Source organism: Stigmatopora argus, chromosome 18 (assembly GCF_051989625.1).
Source record: "Stigmatopora argus isolate UIUO_Sarg chromosome 18, RoL_Sarg_1.0, whole genome shotgun sequence".
In the NCBI taxonomy this organism is placed as follows: domain Eukaryota; kingdom Metazoa; phylum Chordata; class Actinopteri; order Syngnathiformes; family Syngnathidae; genus Stigmatopora; species Stigmatopora argus.
In genome coordinates, this window is record NC_135404.1 from 13947733 (window position 1) to 13965680 (window position 17948).

General features: G+C 37.0%; 1 protein-coding gene and 1 long non-coding RNA gene across 3 annotated transcripts in view; one reads left to right on the forward strand and one right to left on the reverse strand.

The window, feature by feature from the left end:
* The window catches only part of LOC144092784 (uncharacterized), a 155246-nt gene that overhangs the window by 36373 nt on the left and 100925 nt on the right, over positions 1-17948 (forward strand). For both annotated transcript variants that reach the window (XM_077625876.1, XM_077625875.1), the window contains exon 6: positions 1663-1738. The gene's annotated coding sequence lies outside the window, so the exon portion shown is untranslated. The remainder of the gene's footprint in view (positions 1-1662; positions 1739-17948) is intronic.
* Positions 13508-16545, reverse strand: LOC144092772 (uncharacterized). Its single transcript, XR_013306147.1, has 3 exons — positions 16437-16545; positions 14742-15036; positions 13508-13690 (listed from the first exon to the last, which is right to left on the reverse strand). It is a non-coding gene; the product is annotated as an uncharacterized LOC144092772 (long non-coding RNA).

Sequence of the window (17948 nt, forward strand, 5' to 3'; positions counted from 1 at the left end):
AAAAGTGTTTTTTTTCGGGGCTCTATTACCTTCAATTGTGGCAAAGAACGCGCTGATGTTTTGATTTTTTACTCTTGCTCAAAGGAAACATCAACACCAAATTCTGGAAGGGGCTTTATTTAAAAAAAAAAAAACAGATTCAAGCCTGTTAGATTTCATATTTGCCTGAGAGATATTTGGGCTTGAGGGCAGAGTTCGGGTTGCAAATTTTTGTTTTCATGCTTTCAAAGTAAGTATAGTCGTTTTTTTCTAGTTGTGTATTGTAGTATCTTATTTATTTACTTTATTTATTTATTTATTTATGTTGACTACTTATCTTTGACTTATTTATTATATTGACTACTTATTTATTTCTTACTTATTTGTTTATTATTATTATTTTTTTTTAAATTTTCGGAACCGCTTTATCCTCACGAGGGTTGCGGGGGGTGCTGGAGCCTATCCCAGCTGCCAGCCAATCGCAGGTCACAAGGAGACAAACAACCAGTCACGCTCACACTCATACCCAGGGGCAATTTAGTGTCCAATCAGCCCATGTCTTTGCAATGTGGGAGGAAACCGGAGTACCCGGACAAAACCCACACATTCCCGGTGCAAATATGCAATCTCCACATGGGTAGACCGACCTGGATTTGAACCCAGGACCACCACTGTGAGGCCGACGCGCAAGACACTCAGCCGCCGGGCCGCCACTACTTATTGTTTTATATATATATCTATATATATATATATGTACGTGTGTGTATATATATGTGTATATATATATATGTATATATGTATATATGTATATATATATGTGTATATATGTGTATATATATGTATATGTATATGTATGTATATGTATATATATGTATATGTATATGTATATATATGTATATATATGTATATGTGTATATATATGTATATATATATATATATATATATATATATATATATATATATATATGTATATATATAAATAATCTGTTGGTTTGTTTGTTTTGTTGTTATTTGCAATCTTCCTTATATATGTTGTTGACAACTTATGTTGACTACTTATTTATTACTTATCCATTGATTATTGTTATTATTTATTGATTATGTGATTTGATTCTTGTTATTTGTGCACTTTGTGTCAAAGCTTTTGAATCAAATTATCATTATACAAGTATAATGGGATTTAAAGCTTCAACACCAAGTGCACAAATAACAACAACAAACAAACAGATAAATAAATAACCAATAAATAATAACAATAACTAGTAAATAAATAATCAATCCATAAATAATAAATAAATAAGTAGCCAACATAATAGGAAGTCACAACATTTTTAAGGTCATTCCACTTGTATAATCAGAATAAAAGCATTCAATTCAATCATATAGAGTATATTGTTTTTTTTCTTCTTTTTTAGGGGTTGGCAATATTTTGATGACAAATGTGTGACTTAAAGTTTGGAAAATATGGTATTTAAAAATATATGTAAATATATATGTGTACAAAGTGTTATGCAGGATGTTTCAGTTTCAACAGTGACTTTTATTCTGAAGTGAGCTTGAGCTGCAGCTGGCTGCAATCAAGTGATTACACTAGTCGGACATCCTGTTGCTGGAAATATACTTCTTCATCAGATGGCATCAAACTTTTTATATTTTTTATTTCAATATCATATTTTTTCACAGAATGGGGACCTTTTTTGGGGGGGATGGATCAAGATAAACAAAGGAGGAACTTCTCAGATCTGCAAACAAAGTTAGGGTGAGTACAAAATCTTAAATAATTGTCAGGAAAAAGCCTACCAAAATGCTGCAATGTTTGTATTAATTTATATAAGGGCTGAGATACATTGTGGGATATAGTGAATTGCTTTTAATATAATATATATGATAATATTTTGAGGATTTGCACAGAGTGGGGATGCAAAAATGTGCAAGTACTAAATGTTTGCTTACTTCCTGTATTAGAAAGTGCTAGTAGAAATGATTAGAGCTATCCATTGAATTGAATGCTTTTATTGTCATTATACAAGTATCATGAGATTTAAAGCTTTCTCTGCATAGTGCACAAATAACAAAAACAAACAGACAAATAAATGATCAATAAATAATAAGTAGATAAATAATTATGTAGCTTAGATAGGGCTGGAAAGTATTATTTTGCTTTTAAGTTGGTTTAGATCATGAAAAGTTGGCATTTTAAGGGGGTTTGTTTGTGTAGCCTTTTTTTTTAAATATTATATTTATATTTTTATATATTAGGTATCTAAGTACTTCCAAAATCAGTTTAGTTTTGACTTTCACTGCCTTTCAAGGTTTACTTTTTGTCACAATTAAAATGAATCGTTGGGCCTCGTGACCACAAAAATAGGAAAAATGCGATACTACTTCACCCACATTTTTAAAAAAATAATACTATTAAATATAGCAGCCTGTATGCTAATGTTTTTAGCCACTTTTAGACTATTCTTTGTATTTACCCTCATTTTTCCAAAAGTGGAAATGATTGCGATTAGGTACAGGATTGCAAAGTTTAGTCAATTATTTTGAAACACTTCATTTATTAAGCAATTAATCGTGAAAACTTTTAAGGTTTATTTATTAGTATCATGACAAAAAATGCTTTGGTGTCAAACTCGAGGCATGGGGGCTGAGTCTGGCCCGCCACTTCATTTTGTGTGGCCCGGGAAAAATGTTTCTTGCTAAATGTTTCAATTTTTTAAATGAGGACATGTAAAATGTGTTTACAGATTTTCCCATAAATAGTCAATAGAATTTTAAGTAATTTTTGTACTGGTAAGCAAAAATATCAAAATGACTTAATGAGGCTGCAAATGTTGAAAAAATAAAACCTACTTGCACCATTATTTTGAAAAACCATCCGAATTGAGACGAGCAGCTTCTCCAGTCAAAATTCCACTGCACAAATTGGACATATGTTGCTTTAGTGACGCGAGTGACAGTCTCGTCTTTACAGCCATGCTCATTTGCATAAATCAAATATAGGCAGAGCCCAATGGTGGCCCATAATTACGTTCTAATTAGTCATGTTTGGCAAGCAAGCATCCGCTTGGCTGCGTTGCTTTTTTGGCACAAATTCTTTGCCTAACGCGCTCAATTGAGGAGTTTTGTTCAAACCAAATCTGGACACCTCCCTTCGGCCTCAATACGTCTCGCCCTGTTTTTTTCTTCACTACCAAAACATGAACAATATACTACAAAAATGAAAAAATAAATAGGTGAGAAATGGTCTGTAAAACGAAAAAAAAAAATCCATTTATCCTCCCCATTATCTAACATGTCTTATCGTTATTCTTTTTCAAAACCACTTAACAGTTGCAGGGTGCTTGAGCCAATCCCAGCCCTGAATGGTTTCCAGCCAATCAGAGAGCAAAATGAAACCGAAGACCATTTTTTTCAAAGCAATTTGCTAATTTAGAGCTAGCCTGTTTTGGGGTGTACCCGTAGAAAAGCCACACAAGCCAGGGGAGAACATGCAAAATTCACAAAGGAAGGTCCAAACCTGGAATCGAACCCTCCCTCACAAAACTGCGAGGCCATCGTTCTAACCACTTGTGCCCCGGTCCGCCCAAAAATGATAAATCTAAAAATGAATAGCGTTATGCCAAGGTGACATTTGGGGGTACTCGTTTGGAACATTAAGATCAACCCCCTCCTTTCCGCCGTCCAATCACGTGGCGGAGATGCTCAGGAAATCAAATTTGGTCTGTATAACGTGAGGCAAAATGCTGTCTTTTTCTGTACATTTTTAACCGCCATTTTGGATCAGAGTGCCGCACACTCCTTGATTTTACTCAAAGTGAAAACCAAGGTGAGCTAGCATCAGTCCATTTGCGTCCCGATGCGATGACCAAGCTGGGTCGTGTAGCGGCGTCAGCGGGAGCCGGCCAACGGCCGATGTTATCGCGCCGGTGGTCCGCCGAACAGATGCTCTGGACCGATGCCGGCGCTTCGGACGGGCCGGGCGGGACGCCGGCGATTTGGGGGGAATTAGTAGAGACAACAAGGGCTCCCCCGGGCCGGCGGAACTAGGCTGACGCGTGGCGGCTTGGCTGAGCGACGGCGACGGAGCGGAGAAAAAGCAGCTGTAAAGATTTGGCGTTTGGCGTTGGAGCTTTTTTCCGCCCCCCACTCTGGCGTTTGTCCAGCAGACAGGTGGCTGCCCGAGCTCGGATCTCAGCCACGGGATTGGACGGAGGAAAGGAGGGAGAGTCTTTGGTGGCGGGAGTTCATCTTAACATTCCAGACGAGTAGCCCTAAATTTGACCTTGGCAAAGATCAGGGTTGGACTGAGGAGGAAAAAAAAATCTATTTTAGAGTGTCCCTTTTGGTTTTTGTTCATTTTAGTTGCATTCACTTTTTAATAGGGTGTCAGGATTTACTTGTAACTAAAAAATCTGAAAAAAACACTGCGTAATAATTTTAGAAAAATATTTCCATTAATATGCCCCGTCACAGTCAATACATACATATAGTACATGTACATCCACATATAGTACATATGCATATAATACATGTACCTATGCATACACATATAGTACATGTACATATACTACATATAGTACATATACATATAGTTCATATACATAGTACATATACATATAGTACATATTCATATACATATAGTACGGATACATATACGTATAGTACATACACATATACATATATGTATAGTACATATACATATGCGTATAGTACAGATACATGTATGTATAGTACATGTACATATAGTACATGTACATATCCATATAGCACAGATACATATACGTATAGTACATACACATATACATATACGTATAGTACAGATACATATACATATAGTACATACACATACATATATGTATAGTACATATGCATATAATACATGTACATATACATATAGTACATACACATACATATATGTATAGTACATATGCATATAATACATTTACATATACATATAGTACATATACCTACACATATAGTACATATGCATATAATACATGTACATATACATATAGTACCTGAACATATACACATAGTACATATACATATAGTACATATACATATAGTACATATACATATACGTATAGTATATACACATATACATATATGTATAGTACATATGCATATAATACATATACATATAGTACATATACATATAGTACACACATTCATTTTTTTGTATTTTTTTTATTTTTCGACCTAATTACCGTGTTTCAATTCCGAGTAAATGGAGGAAAGTGTGAGACCATTTTTTTCGATACCCCCAAGATTTTTGGAAAGAAGACAAGTTGCTATTCTTACAGACCTGAAAACAAAACCTCTTTTAGCAACAGAAAAAAAACCGCTCCTCCCCCTTTCCTCTTGTTATTTGGCCCAATTTTCTGGATTGAAAAAAACCAGATGACAAAACAATTGAGCCTTAGCAACGGCTGGCTATTGATGCATATTTCCCTTTTAATGCCTTCCTTTTGCCTAACTTTTACCTCAACCTTGAGAGAAGAAGCGAAAAGTAAACATTGTCATTAATTGCAATGACAGCCTAATTATAAAAATGTTTTTCCTGAAGGACGACTGAATTTGTCGCATCTGGAAAAAAAAAAAATATCTCGCAACTCCCAAAGCAACAACTCGGAGGACGAAAACCGGGTGCTGCTCTTCTTATTTTCTTTTAATCCTTTTCTTCTTTTGAAAAAAATACAGTTATTATTTTCCCAGTGTAGCTGCCGCGTGGAAATGTTCACTCCGTAGAGCCACAACAAAGGTGGCGCTTTGTCTTTGTGCGTTTTTTTTTTTGCGGGTGTGCGTTTTTGTGGCGATTTGAGAATAGCAGACGAGGACGACACTGGCTCTTAGCGCGGTTTGAAGTGGAAACCCAAACGGGTTCGAGGCCCGCCATCCAACGTTTTCCATTCAATAGGTCCCATTTCAGCCTCCCGTGCGGACGGAAAAAAAATCCTCATAAAATAGTTTGACCTCGTCGACTGACCTCCACCGAGACCCAAACTTTCCAAGTACATCCGGTGAATAGAAAATCGGGGTGTTCAATTTTATTTTATTTTTTGCTCTCTTCTGAGGGTCACTTAAAAATAATAATAATAAAAAACTGCATGACATGTAGTAAGTTTTTAGGTTTTTACTTTTTAAAAGATGTGTTATATTTTGAAACCTATCAAAATTGGCATTTGAAATTCCCCCAAAATGAAAAAAAAAATAGGGTCATAATATAATAATAATATAATATACAATGACCGTATGATTAAGTGTTTTGGTTACAGCTAAAGAATACACAATTTAGAGGAATTATTATTATTTTTTTTTATATATAAGTCGCACTAGATTGCAAGTCAAATTTTGGGGAGGGCCATTAATTATATAATTTAATTATTTTCAAAAGTTATTACCCATGAGGGTTTTTTTCATCTCTTATTGTTTTTCTTATTACAAATATATTCTGAATTCAAGACAATGGTAATACAAAAATGAATGAAATTTAAATGAATTATTAACATTTGTTGTTATTATTATTGTCTGTTGTTATTCAGGAAGCGTATTTTCCGGACTATAAGTCACACTAGACAAAGAATACACAATGGAAAGGGATGAAAAAGCGATATGTTACATTTTTGGTAGGGACATTTTTGATTTGATCAGAAAACAAGAACAAGCAAATGTTAAGGTAACAATAATAAAATGGAGAACAGACTAAATAGGCATCTGTTAACAACACTTTTTCCAATAACTATAGCTTAAAAAAACCTTGTGTTGATCAAAGAGAGAAAAAAAAAACAAGTCGCAATTCGGTGTCGTCAATCTATGAAAAAAGTGGAACTTCTAGTCAGGAAAATACGGTATTTACTTAAATGAGCTCATTAAAAATCCACCGCCGCTTCCCTTTTGCCAAGTAAAATTGACTTAATTTACTTAAATATGCGAAATAAAAATCCCGCATGGCTTACCTATGTCACGATCACGGGGGTGCCGGAGCCTATCCCAAGCGACTTTGTGCAAAAATCATTTCAATTGTTGAATTTATTGTTGAATATACTGATTGGGCCATTTGATGATGCAGTCCTTCTTAAAGTGATATACACGTCTACACCAGAAGAAGAATATGCACTAGAAAATTGGGGTTGTACCTTGTTCCCACATATTGGAATCAAAAATGGCCGAAAATGAAATGTCTTGCATGGCTGTGCAAAACAACCCTTTGCAGTGTACAGATGGATAATTACACCCTCGAGACAAACGCGAATAGCAACGTCATATACAATAACCGTACAATAATAATTAGTCCAAATGTCTTTGACCACAAAACAACAAACACAAAAAGCCGGGTTGTTTTTGACCATTCGAATGTGAGGGCGAAAAAAAAAAACAGCTTTTTAAATGCGCTTTTTTGCAGGTGCTCCATTGTTTTGCCATAAAAGCTAATTGTGTCGAGCTAAATTAGCCCATCATTACGCTACTAAACAGCACATTGACGTCCTTTGCCACAATGATGATGATGATGATGATGATGACAGGGAATGGTTTTGGGGATGTGGTTTGGACACACGCGTGTGTTCGGATACGCACGGGTCGTCACACCACGGGGAAGGGGTTTTAGAGTCCAGGGTCGGGGAGGGGGCGCTTCAATGCGGCATCTGTCGCGGAAATTTTAGCGTCCAGCTGGAACCGAAAAATTGAGTAAGAAGAAAAGTGCGGGATGTAGGGCTGTTTTTTGCGATGGGCAATTTGGGCGACTGCCCAGGGCGCAATCTATGTAAGGTGTATTTGTAAAATTTAATTCCAACTGTAAAAGGGGGCAAAAAATCTAAAATGTTAAAATATTGAACGTTGCACAAAGTTTGCAAATCAATTGAATGATGCCATACAGTGCTACCGCATCATTTATGATGAAAAAAAGAAAACTGCAATCGTCATTAGATAGCTTCTTTCGGACAGTTTCTAGTAAATCTCTCTCTCTCGCTAATGTATGTATACAGTACTGTATGTATTCTCTCCATTTTATTAAATTTTTTTTTTTCAGTACAAACCAATGCGTGTTACTTATACAAGCCTTAAACATACAAATGCACTTATATAAACCTTCAATATACTTATATAGGCCTTAAATATAAATTATAATATAAAATATAGCACTGAGCAACTTAGGAACAAATTCAACTTATGAACAATCGCTCGGAACCTAACTCGTTCGTAAGTAGGGGAGCGTCTGTATTTGATGTTATTATTTTTTATTATTATTATTGATTTGTTTATGTATGCTTTTTGGGTGAAAGCACATTAAACTGGCATGCTTCAATGGCACTCTCAGAAAAAATCATGTTGGAACTTCCAGGAAAAACTACAAAAATCAATAACATTGTAACTCTATATTATTGTTATATTCCATTACTGTTTGCCGTTCCATATTTTTTCTTTAGGATGCATTTTTTTTTAGTATAGCTAGGTTACATTTAGCCTTTGTGGTCTCCAAATTTACCTCCCAAACCAACGCCGTCAACGATATTTAAAAAATAATCCAAATTAAGCCATAAACAATCATTTCAACATTCACATTTTTTTTCTCTTCATCAAAGACGCTGGATAATCACTAACATTAAGACTCATTAAATGATGTCAAAGGCAAAAAGATATTTTTTACGCACTGCCAGATGATGGCAATAAGTCAGTCTTTCCCATTTTTTATATTTTATGGCTGTCATTTTCTCGCCGGCTTTTTTCTCTGAGTGTTCTTTGCGAACGTTCTCAGGTGATGAAAGCAGCACGTCGCCGCCATCTTAATGGATTTTTGATTTATGCAATATTTAGACGGCAGAGTTTGGCTTCTCTCTCAAAGGAGCTAAATTCCATTAGCAGGTAAAAGCCCATCGAGATAAACGGCCGACTTGTTTTGTTTGCACGCCGCGTAATGTACACGCTGTGTCGAGAACTTTTTATTTGTCTCGCTCGGTCAAAGTGATATGCTGCTGCTTTTATTGTTTTGTCTTTTGTGCTGGCGACGGATTAAATGGATCTGGGCTTCTCCTCGGGTGACATATTTGGAAAGAAAATGGAGGCCGCTAAAAAGTTTACTTGGTTTTTTTTAAGAAGGAAAAGTGAGCGTGTCGTCCATAACTTTTGCTTAGTGCGAAGGACAATCAATAAATCTTGCTCACGTTTATGGAAAAGCATATTTTCATGGTTCCAATTCGCCTCCCGGTACTTTTTACGTTAATAGATCGTCCATAGTCAAATTGAAGTGGTGATATTGCGAGATAGAAGTCATATTTTCGGATCAAAATCGTAATTATGTGAGATTTAAAGTCGTTTTTACGAGAGCGGTTCGGTTTCACGGACTGAGACTTTGGGCAACGTGTCCACATAGTTATTTATGAATCATTTATTGATGATGATTTTTTTTAATAGTTTGTGTTCTTATTTATTCATTATTTATTTGTTTGTTGTTGTTGTCATTGTGCACTTGGTGGTGAGGCTTTATATCTTGTTATACGCGTTTTAATGACGATAAAATCATTCAATTCAATAAAACGACATTTGCTGTAATGCGAGGAGATTGAAGGAATAGAAAAAAATATGATATTAGATTAGATAACTTTATTCATCCCGTATTCGGGAAATTTCATTGTCACAGTAGCAAGAGGGTGAGAATACAGACACAGAAAAAGACATTTTTTACATAAATAGGTAATAAATAAGATCTTTATAATTAAAGATAAAATTAAAAAAAAGTTCAGAAAAAATAAAATAAAAAAATAAAATAAAGTAAATAAATAAAATTATTATAATTTTTTTAAAAAGTTAAGAAAAATTAAAATAAAAAAAATGATATTAGAGGTCTTATATTACTTCAACCAGTAGAACACAAAAGCAGTGCCCCTGTGACTCAAAAACGAATACATAATTCATGAATAATAAATCAATAGAGAAAACTATGTGGCAAAATAAACCCCACATTCGATAATATCGAAAGGCGCGAGCCAACGTCTCTAATCGATAAATAAATCGATACCGTATAATTATGCCAGTGGTATTTCTGATCTGAATGAGATAAATGGAGTACTTTCAGAAGTGGCCATACATACTATCTTTCTGTTTTTTTTCTGTAAAGTGTTCACGCAATGTTCTCCCGGATATAATGTTGACGACGTAACCATGGTGATGAAATATCAGATGCTTATTCTGGCCTCACTAACTATACAGGGGAAAAAAAAACAATCTTCCTGTCACTGGGGAAGACGTTAAGATCTGGTAGACGAAGAAAAACATTCTTTTCAAAGTCTTTAAAAGTCATCTCATACTTGAAAAGCTTTTACTATATAGTTGGTCCTTATATATATATATATATATATATATATATATATATTCCTGTATACATATATACATATATACATATTCCCCCTTTTTCCGCGTCCTCGGCGTCGGGAACGGAACATTACGATATTTTTCGGGCGCTCTAATGACTTTGCGTCTATTCTCCTTGCGGCGACCGGGAAGACAAAACACGTGTTTTGCACCCCGCAAAAAAACGGAGGGCCGGAATGACTGCTGGGGCTGGCGGCAGAACGGGAACTCGACGGTAGCTCGCTCGTTTCCGCCGTGTTCATATCGCGGGTGTAATGAGCCGTCCCCTTTGTTACGTTAAGACGCGACAAATTGCGTGGAGGCTGGCGACGGCCCAAGTCAATCATGGCCGCCACCAGCTGTGCATCTCGGCGACAGGAAGGTAATTAAAGTCACCTGAAGGATGGGAGAAGTTTCCTCAATAGCAGTCTTTAGAAACAACCAGTTGACACACCTGAGCGGGTTCTTTTTTGTTAGTCATTGTCTTGCGTCAACACCCCTAGAAAAAGCTAAAAGCAAGCATGTCTATTCCAGAATTTATTTTTTAACAGACTGGTAAATGGAATACATTTGACAATAAACCATATCAGAATAGCTGCTTTATTCTACATTCTAGAACAAAGTGGCTCTGTTTAGTTCTATAGTATTAAGGCTACCGGTAGTAGTGGAATAAAAGCGATGGGCGTGAAGAGTAACAATGGGCCCCTTTGACTCGGACACGCCCACTTAGCCCCGCCCCTGGTTACAGCCCAAAACAGAATGAGCCTGTATTCGAGAAGTGACTCTTCCGGTTCAGGCATTTATTCCAAGACGTAATGGTGACTTTGTACTTTATTCCAGAACAAAGCATTCCAATTAAAGCTATTTTACAGAAAGCAAAACCTCCCCTTACCTTATATTTCACAGTGAATTGACCTAGTCTCGATCACATTTCAAAACCGATTTAACCACTTTAGGCAAGACTACATTATTCCTTATTTAAGTCATCGTCTGTAGTCTGGAAGTGACTCTTCCAGTTCAGGTATTGATTCCGAGACGTAATGGTGACTTTGTACTTTATTCCAGAACAAAGCATTCCAATTAAAGCTATTTTACAGATAGCAAAACCCTACCTTACCTTATATTTCACAGTGAATTGACCTAGTTTCGACCATATTTCCAAAACCGTATTAACCACTTTAGGCTAGACTACAGTAGTATTCCTTATTTTAGTCGTTGTCTGTAGTCTGCATTCTAAATTTTTAAGGATGAACGGGGAGGGGAATGGCAAGGGGGAAGGACGTTGTTCACAAAAATAAAGCTGCAAGACGAAACTCGGGCAAAAAAAACAACCAAAATTCAAAGACAGACAGCGGTTGACAAGACAATCCGGAACAGGTGGGTGACACGAGAGGAAATTAATCGGGAGAGACATCAGGGTCGCGCAATAACAGGTGAAATCGATGCGTAATCACAAAAGGACAAGTCACACAAAGGGAAAAAGCCAAAGCGTAAAAAAAACTTTAAAAACAAACCAAACAGCAAAAGATCCAAAACCTAGCACAAAGTGAAATCCTTCAACCGGATCAATTATATTCCCAAACACAAACGTTCCATGCAGGCCTGTTCCTAGTTTGCGTTACAATTTTATTATTCTCCGTACCGTGAGTCATCGCGTTAACGTGGACAGTAAAAATGAGTTGTCACTCATTAGTCCTGCCCATAATTTGAGGTCCTCCATAATCAAGAGAGGTTGTTGTCGCACGGCCACGATTGTTATTCACGCATAACAATTTGTGAGGCCGGCATCCAGGAATTGGCGACCTGTGACCTTTCATTTGGCGTGTCAGGCACCCCGGCCGGGTACCTGCACCCACGGAGCCAGCAAGACCTCCCCCTGTTATCCATCTCCCGCACTGCCCACACTTGAATGTAGTGACATTTGTGAGGTGCTTGGCAGTAATTGTCAACCACATGGTGACTCCTCGTTTGTTTCCATGACATTTCGCCTTTGCCTGATTGTCTGTCTAATGCGGGAGAAGGCAAAATTAATTGGAGTTCGCCCCTAATCTGTCTGCTGGAAATGTCACCCCTTTATTGTTACGCCCAAGTCGACATGTAGGCCACGCAAGAATGAGAGAAAATTAAGAGAAATGAAAAATTACAGGAAGAAACCAACACCCCTCCCCCCAAAAATAGGTGCGTCAAGACCGTGACCTTTGCGGCAAACGTTCCATACTTGTCCTCTTTCCTTTTTAACCGAGATGCTTCTTATATTAATTGCTGACATTTGCGTGTGGGAGTTCCTGATTAAATATCCTCGCTGAACACGAGTTCTACTCATTTGACAAAAATTGTGTTAACACATGTCCTTGAAAAAAGCCATAATTGGGCTGTATTGCTTTAGACTAGAATTTATTCCGGAATGTCATCGAAACTGGACCATTGGAATGGAATCTAAATAGGACCGCTCAGAAATTTCGTCAACATAGGCCATTCCTCGCGACGTATTTGTCATGAAGCAGTCGGGGAAAAAACAGAGAAAAGTGCTGGTGCACAAATTTGTATTTTACTGAAAAATAACCACACAAAAATAATCAAAACTGGGATAAAGTTAACGGAATAAAAACTAAAATTGGAAGACGCACACCGACCAAGAGGCAAATAGGAAACAATACTCCCACAAAGTCATTCCAAACACACGGAGTTTACATACACAGACATGAGTTTATGTCAAATCACAAATACATAGGCAAAACGCATAGAAACCATGCATTCAAGATTTTTTTGGATTACACCAAATACTGTATTTTTACAACAAATGCCAATTTTGTATCTTGGAAGGGGGGCACATTCTGCATCATCAAACCCAAAAACCGATTCATCTGTTCTTGGGGCAACCTGGACTGTTTCAATTCCCGACTTTTATTCCTTTTTTTGAATGATCTTCCTCGCCTTGCCGCTAGCGGCCACAAGGTCGACGTCGAGATGATGCGAACGATGAATTAGTTTTATGTTTCATGACACCAAATCCATCTGCGATCATTGACGGCCTTTTCCCACAATCCCTAGTGACAAACACTCGCTCTACTCGCCGCTGTCAATCATCTACCAGTCTGGCTTTAAATCATCCAAGTGAGTAGGCCACTTTATTGTCTGACGTTTTATAAAATTGGAATAAAGACTCAAAACCAGAAAGTATTTTTCTACCTCCCAAGCTTTAATATCAGGAAAATATTTAAATAAACACGAGCACAACATTATTAGGCATTCTTTTGGGTGGCCAGATACATTTTTGGCGGCATAAATGCTTAAAAGATCCCTTGCAAGATGTCCCAATGGAGTTGGGGAGACTGGAAAAGTTGGATGTGGATGGAACGTTCTAAAAACAAGAACACAAAAAAAATATATAACTAGTCTCATCGTATCATTTTCTGATTGGCTGCACAACAGAAGCTCTGAAATTGCACTGTTCAATACAAAATGCTTTATTTTGGCAAAAAGATCCGTTCTGGTTGCAACTTCATTGGACGTAGAAGTTGTTTTAGGCAATTAGATTTGTGGCAACAAACATTTAAAACAAACTTTACAAGTGGCAAACTCCAAAAAAATAAGACTTGAATTGACAATTTGCTTTTAAATTGCGGGTTAATTGGACCATTCTGTTTCCGAATTGACTTTATATTCCGGAATTTAGTTTGAAAATGGATTACTATTCCTTTCTGGAATAGAACCTAGCTGAGATTTTTTATTGAATTCAATTCAATGCTTTTATTGTCATTATATAAGTATAATGAGATTTAAAGCTTTCAGCACAGTGCGCCAAAAACAACAACCAAAAACTGACAAATAAATAATCCATAAATTTAGTCTCAAATTGCAGGTTAACTGGACCATTCAGTTTTAGAACTGACCTTACATTCCGGATTTTTGTTTTAAAGTGGATTATTTCATTCTGGAATAGAACATAATGGACAATTTGGTTTAAAGTGGATTATTTAATTCTGGAATAGAACATAATGGACAATTTGGGACCATTTTGTTTCCGAATCGACCTTATATTCCTGAATTTAGTTGGAAAATGGATTACTATTCCTTTCTGGAATAGAACATAGTTGACAATTTATTGAATTGAATTGAATGCTTTTATTGTCTTTATAATGAACATAATGGACAATTTTGTTTCAAATTGCGGGTTCACTGGACCATTCTGGTTCAGAATCCACCTTATTTTCCCTAATATAGTTTGAAAATGGAATATAACATAATAAGCAATAGGATTGAATTTATTGGCATTACGCCGAGTCTGGAAAACACGATTCACCGATCGCACGTTATTTTTAAAACCTCAACAATTTAACGTTCGTGGTCAGAAACTAAGTTATGCCGTAAGCTTGTCTTTATATGAGGAAATCGAAAATAGGGCTACTTACACACAAAGAACCGAAGGCACATCCCGCACATGGCGACGACCGAGGAGATCTGTAGCGCCCGCCCACACTCGGGGCTCATCAGGCAGTCGCGCGTCTTCAGGCAACATTTCGGGCACTTGCTGCCGCCTTCGCGCTCACGCTTGCTCTCGGTCACCTGCACCCTCTCGGGCTGACTCTGGTACGGAGGAGACCGGGTGTCATACGGAGGACCCTGGGTGTCATACGGAGGGGGCTTGTCATCCCACTCGTCGTCGCTCATGTCGTGGAACGTCAGGCCAGAAGATACTTGAAATTACTGAGACCCAAAAGAATGGGGAGTCAACATTCGGCAGATTTCTCCCACCCAAAACACACCAAAAACCTTTAAAGTCAGAAGTCATCTTGGCAAAATTTACCTATGTGTTCTTTTGATGGACAAAAAAAACAAATTTCTATGTAGTAAGACTACTTTAGTCTTAGAAGAAAACACGATAATCAAAGGATTACTGTAGTAATTATAGGAGTGATCCTATCTTGCGTTTTTTCAATTGTCACGGCCATGTTTGGTCTACAAATCTGCGATATTTGAGGGATTACCGTACTGATGATTGCATGGGAGCCGCCACATCTGATTGCAGTAAACTTTTTAATGACGGAAATATGACTTGCTACTAAGTACTAACAATGCAGTTAGAAAAAAATAAACATTTTAATCACAGCTAAAGAAATTTTGGATACATATTCTTCATAGCACTTGAACTATTGTCAGCCATTTAAAACCTTCTTTTTCATATAGTCTTAATTTTTCTCTTATTGCTATGACTATAATCTCATTTTTTTTCTCATGATACTACTTTTAGAAAACTTCATTCTCAATTTCAACCCTCATGCCGCAGCAACTATTCTGGGATCTTTTTCATATATTATTTTATTGCTATTAATTTAATATCAGAAATGTATTCTCCATCGCAACTCCGAAAATGTCAACTTTTCCATGACAAATTGCAAATTACACTACAAACTCATTCCCAGAATTAGAAAAAAAAACCTTTTTCGTCTCCCAAATAACTTTTATTCTCCAATAACTTCCCCCCCCAAATTAAACCTCCACTATAAATTTTTTTTTGCCTTTAATAAACAACTTATTTTTTCTCTTCCATTCTCCGTCACGCTTTACTTTCCACACCCTTTCCACGTCCTAGTTTGTTGTTTTAGAATTCCTCCCAGTGGGCGTTTTTTTGTTTTGTTTTAGTTTTTTTATCTGGCAACGTGAATTTCCGGTTGCCATATCTTTCAATAACTCCAGCAATTGGAATTCGACCTTCCGTCTTTTCAACAACACGATTCCCGAACATTTTAGCCTCTTTCAGCCCGTCAAGTCACATCGATTCTTCCACCCCGATGAACGCTCTCTTCGCCCCCCCCTCCCTCTCCCGCTCCCCCCGACAGACGGCATCGGATATTCCGCGATAACCCGGATCGGCGACTAATAACATTTTGAGAGCGAGCCGTCGGCGGGGAAAGGGTCCCCCATTTGTTCCATCCCGGGGTAAATTCGATTGTCTATTTCCACGGGGGGAATCGCGGCGGCGTTTTGAGTGCACCTCTTTCCCGCTTCGGAAAGTTGGCGGCTTTTCAATCATAAGTAATGAAATTCCATCCGAGCGAAGGGAAGGTCCATTAAGAGGAGGAGGGAAAAGGGAGTCGTGCTCTTACCCGCTGCGTTCTGTCGCTTTTAATTTTCTCACACGGCGACGCTCGCTTCGTCTTGAGCGGGGCGGGCGGACGGGCGGACGGGCGTGGCGGCAAGTTGGACAGGTTGAGCGTCTTTATAGGTGAGGTGCTTGGGTCAGACCAAAAGGCCCAATCAGGGGGCGGAGATTAGGCAAAGGGGGCGTGGTCGGCTGACAGGAGTGGAGGTAAACAAATTGAAGACGGTGAAGGGTCAAACGTGTGGTTGTTTTTCGTAGCTTAGTCATACTCTACGTACATAAGGAAATACTTTCCTTTTTTTTTTATCTTTGTAAATCGTGTGATCTAGTGTTGCATCATTTCCTATCCGCTATCACATTAGCTAAGTACTTTAGTCACTTTTGTACCTACTACCTACTATTTATGTCACCACTACTTGACTACTTATCTATGATGACTACTACTTATTGATTACTTATCTGGTAGTTTGTTTTTTGTTATTTGTGCACTTCCCTACTTATTTATGCTTTTGACTACTTATGTGACTACTTACTTAACAATGATGACTACCACTTTTGAGTATGTTGACTACTTATTATGTGACTAATCTACGATGACTACTACTTACTTATTGATTATTTATCTGTTTGTTTGTTGTTCTTTGTGCACTTCACTACGTATTTATGCTTTTGACTACTTATTCATATGGACTACTTATTAATGACGACTACTACTTATTGATTATGTTGACTACTTGTTTATTGATTATCTATCTGTTGGTTTGTTTGTTGTTATTTGTGCACTTCCCTACTTATGCTTTTGACTACTTATTATGTGACTACTTATCTATGATGACTACTACTTATTGATTATTTATCTGTTGTTTTTTTGTTTTTGTTATTTGTGCACTTCCCTACTTATTTATGCGTTTGACTACTTATTATGTGACTGCTTATTTATGTGGACTAATACTTATCAATGATGACTACTACTTATTGATTATGTTGACTACTTATTATGTGACTAATCTATGATGAGTACTACTTATTGATTATGTTGACTGCTTATTTATTGATTATTTATCTGTTGGTTTTTTGCTTGTTGTCATTTGTGCACTTCCTACTTATTTATGCTTTTGACTACTTATTATGTTACTACTTATTCACGTGGACTGCTTATCTATGATGACTACTACTTACTTATTGATTATTTATCTGTTGGTTTGTTTATTTGTCCACTTCCCTACTTATTTTTGCTTTTGACTACTAGTATATGACTACCTATCTATGATGACTACTACTTATTATGTTGATTACTTGCGCACTTTGCTACTTATGTTGATGACTACCTATTATGTGACTACTTAGTATTTATTTATTGTTATGATTGATTATTTATTAGCCCATTTGTAGTTGTTATTTGTGCACTTGCTAGGTGAACCTTTAAATCTCATTCTAATTGTATAATGAGAATAAAAGCATTCAATTGGCTGCCAAAGATTAGATAGGATTTTGAACACGAGCCACTTTCAAAACA